Source organism: Cebidichthys violaceus, unplaced genomic scaffold, assembly GCF_023349555.1.
Source record: "Cebidichthys violaceus isolate CVI_PGR_0920_01 unplaced genomic scaffold, fCebVio1.0.p SCAF_17, whole genome shotgun sequence".
Taxonomy (NCBI): Eukaryota; Metazoa; Chordata; class Actinopteri; order Perciformes; family Stichaeidae; genus Cebidichthys; species Cebidichthys violaceus.
In genome coordinates this window covers 1,555,981-1,560,461 of record NW_027176340.1, presented here as the reverse complement: position 1 = coordinate 1,560,461, position 4,481 = coordinate 1,555,981, and the positions used below count along the sequence as shown (strand labels likewise).

The following is a 4,481-nucleotide window of genomic DNA, read 5'->3' as shown; positions in this document are numbered from 1 at the left end:
CCAACTTGCTAGAGATGGGTCATGAGTATATTTGTGCATGGGTGTGAAGAAAAAACTGTTAGTTTACAAAGGTCAGGACAAATCCAATGACGACTGGTTCCATGCAGATGTGGAGACGGACGAGTCCGGGGCTTTAACCAGAGCCTTCTTTCTGCTCTCCTCACACGGGGCCCTCATTAGTCCACTTTCTAACTGACAAGGTGGCCACCGTGTCTCCATGACAACGCTGGCCAAGCATACATGGTAGCCACGTATGCTGAAAATGATAGCGTGCGGTTGTATAGGATATGGGTTAGACAACAGCAAATGCATACATTACGGCTCCTGCGTGCACTTTCAACTTGCATGTGCATGTACATATGGCGCGCGCACACACACACACACACACACACACACACACACACACACCTAACATGCACACTGATCTATATTTAGTCAATATCTGTGAAAGCACACCAATATCTACCTGCACAGATATATTCTCAGTGAGATAATTAATGTAAGTCTATATTTCTCTTTATTTCCCTCATTTGTTCATGCCTTAATTGAGTTATTAATATATTCGTGTGGTGCTGAATGTCCTGCTGTATGTTTACAACAATGTATCAGAGTGAAAGTGCACATACTGTATATGGTATAGCTAATTAATAGCAGGTAAATACAAGCATTCAGAAGTTTACAAGCTCATATGAAACTACCAGGAAACTGCAAAAAAAAAAAAAACTGATTCCGATTTCATTTGCAGTAAGCACCATATTTTTTTTTTTTGGAAGAATGTGTGTACGTTAAAGCTAAAAGGCATGACTTTCTTTATTATTTGTTTAATAAATTGTATGAGTAAAAGTGACGATGGCGTGAGCGAAGGCGGTGTGATTGCGTTCGTATGTTTGCATGTGTGCATGTAGGCATGTGTCTCTGCGCGTGTGCGGTTGGGTGAATGAATAAAGGGAAGCGTGCGTGTTTGTGATTATGTGCAATAAATTTTGAGAAAAGCAATGACCCCTAGGATGTGAACAAAGAGAATGTGAACACAGAACTGTTGGTTTTCTATACTTGTGGTTTAGATTACTGGGGGAAGAGAGAAGAAGGATGACTTAATCTACTGATTAACAGAAAGAGGCCACTGGGCATAATATAACGAGCAGGATACTCAACGACACAGGCTACTGTAATACTACTGAAATTGTATCGCTGCAGTTTTAAAGTGGAAATCAAAGGGCAACATTTTGTGGAAGCTTAATTAAAACGGTCTGTAGTCGCTGCAGGTGAACCAGCATCTTACACGGGAGGAATCCCAAAACAAAAGCTGTGGGACATCTCCTCGTGTTCGCTGCTTGTTGCTCTGGAGGGCGGAGTCACTACTTTTGGACAGTACTTTGAATGACTGCGGAGGTTTAAAAAAAAAAAAAAAAAAGCAGCCTTTGTCAGCTTCTGGACCGAGTCCTGAACCATGTTTCACTCTATCGGTGTCTCTCTTTCTCCTCAGGGCTTCATGTATCGTTTTCTCAACGTGCTGGACGTAAAACAATAAACCAGCCCTCAATCAACTGTTGTATAATGGATGTTACAGTAGATATGTATGTCAGTGAGTAGGTAGAGTACACTTTAAACTTTCTATGGGCTCTTGGAGAGCGCCTTTGGGATCGGGGGCTATCTCCTTCATCCTCACCCCTTTTACAATATTTGTGAGCCAAACGAAAAGACAATAATTCTTGTGTATTCATGTACATTTTTCAGGGATGTAAATATTGAAGTGTCTGTTTTTGGGTTTTAGTCAAAGAAAAACAGTTTTTCTTTTGGTCACAATCATCTGCCGGACAGAAAATCAGCCATTGTGATAAACTCTGAGTGAGTTGGAAAGCTACTGTAAACGAGAAGATACATGTAAGTGTATTTGTGTTAATACTATATGTGTGTACACTGTACTGTACATTTATGACCATGTGTATAGAGAAATATTAGTATTGTATAAGATTTATATTACGTGTTATTGTATAGAACAGAACAGAATCTGTATTAAAAAAAAAAAAGATGATCTATCCGTGTCGGTTCATGCACGTCTCGTGTTCCAACGTATTGGTTTGCCAATTTTCAAAATATAATATTTTACTCGTCGGGACATTTGATTTAGCAGGAAAATACATTTACAAATGCTTGCATGGATGCAGTTGCATCTGCTAGGATACTAGAAAGAATATGTATATGGATGTCATATTTCATGAGCTCTTCATGACAGAGAACAAGAGCACTGAAGCAATACAGAGGTCGAAATTGCTTCGAAACAAAAAGTTGCCTCATGACTGCAGCTGTATTTCTGGATTCATCCTGCTTAGTGTAACTTCAGAAGTCCTCTGGACTTCTTCTGGACCTCACCGTCCGGACAACAATCGCTCCTCCCTTTCTACGTCTCCCGTTTCCGCTCCCCGTCTCTCTGATCCCTAAATTTAGAAACTCCGTCCCAGATACTTGCAGTATTTAGTGCTGACTCTGGTTCTGGTGCGCCCTCACTGGGATGTGACAACTGTGCTAATCACCAGTACTAATGAAGATGAAACTTGTTAGTCAGGTAAGCATCTGTGGAGGCAGCTCAATCTCTTGATGTTGACGCTTCATTTTATTTTTTTAATTTTACCAGAACAAAACTGTCTGCTCATGTGTGTGTTTGTTTGTTTCATGCCTTGCTGATTTAAGCAGTGAGTCGACACCATAGATTCCTCCATTCTGCTTGAGAATCTCATTAGTCACCTCCTCTTTCACACCCTCATTTCCTTCCCTTGGCTCTCCTTTTCTTTATTCCGGCGGCCTGCATCTCTCTCATCTCTTATCCACACTCAGGCCTCCCAGAACAAAGCGAGGAACAGCTGCAGTGTCGGTGAAGGAAGGAAAGGAAAGTCACCTTGGGGGGGGATGAGAGAGAGAGAGAGAGAGAGAGAGAGAGAGAGAGAGAGAGAGAGAGAGAGAGAGAGAGAGAGAGAGAGAGAGAGAGAGAGAGAGAGAGAGAGAGAGAGAGAGAGAGAGAGAGAGAGAGAGAGAGAGAGAGTATTGAGTGGAGATTAAGGAGGGAAAGACAGAATAAAGGGAGGCATAGAAGCTGGCATCGGGACATCATATGACTAATAAAGGGAAAACACTGCATCACTGCAGAGCCCCGATACAACAACAAAGTGCACGATGATGAGATTAACCAGCTTTACTGTTTTCTTACAATATTGCACCTGCCCATCATGTTTGGGTGTCATCCAAAGGAACAAAACAGGATAGCCAACAGCAAAGTATTTATAGCCTTCTCCCTCTTTGTGATTTATGGCAAAAAACGTTCAGTCAGTATCGAGTCTGAGCTCAGTAATGGATGGGAATAAAGAGCAGCTTTGACAGGACCTGGTGTACCTGCTGGTCCCAGTTCTTGCAGAGGCCTTCTGATTTGACCAATATTTAATAGAGTTTAATATTATCTGATGCTGAGATGTTAATCTATGTCTGGTGAGATGATGTGATTGTTCATAACACAGCTAACAGAAATACAGGAGACGACCACGACCTCTCAGCGCGTCACGTGGTGGCACGAACTGTGATGAAATTTGCCGTATTGCCCATAAAACCCAACGTTTGTTTTGTTGTCTAAACCTAAACTTTAAATTGTTTCAAGATTTTGTTCCAAATGTTGACACATTACGTGCCACCATTACGCAAAGTGCTGTTGAGAGGTCGTGAGACCACGCTGTCCTGTGAGGAAAAAAAAGACAACGGTGAGTAATATCAAACAGTCTTTATCTGTCTGATACTATGCTAACCAGTGTTTTATGGTCACCAAATGTCGCCATCGTGTGTTGACTTTAACGATAATCCAGCATTAGGAGGACTTTGTATTTCTCCACTGTTATATTTAAATAGACCATAAATCTCCTCTACTGAACATGCGCCGAAATAGCTCAGTTGGGAGAGCGTTAGACTGAAGATCTAAAGGTCCCTGGTTCGATCCCGGGTTTCGGCAGCTGATGCGAACTTTTTTTTTTTATTTATTATCAGTCACGCCATTTTCAAACAAGGTAAGCATGTCTTATTGCTCTTATTAACTTACACACCTAATAGGAGCGCGCGGGGGGGGGGGATATTAGCTGCAGATTGAAGGTTCATTAAAGTGTCTTTAGATCATGATTAGGTTATTTAAAAATAATCTGTCTATATGTATGGGGTTTACATACACACATTGTAAATGTGAAGCAGCAATGCAAACAAAAAATAGTGAAATAGTGCGATAAAAATATCGATATAAAAGTACATAAGTTTCCGCTGAAACGTGGTTGAGTAGAAGTATAACGCAGGGAATACTCAAGTAATATAAAAAGAACCTCTTGCATGTACTTAAATACTCTGATTTACCTTCTCACTCGCCTCCTGTGTAAAATATTTGGATTTATAGTTCACAGTTTCTTTACGCATACCGGAACTGGATGTACGTCACCTTACGCCACCTTACACAG

The 4,481-nt window shown here is 41.1% G+C and overlaps 1 non-coding gene across 1 annotated transcript; it reads left to right on the top strand.

The window, feature by feature from the left end:
• Window positions 1-3,918: 3,918 nt before the first annotated feature.
• On the top strand, window positions 3,919-3,991 carry trnaf-gaa (transfer RNA phenylalanine (anticodon GAA)). The gene has a single exon. It is a non-coding gene; the product is annotated as a tRNA-Phe (tRNA).
• The last annotated feature ends 490 nt before the right edge of the window (window positions 3,992-4,481 follow it).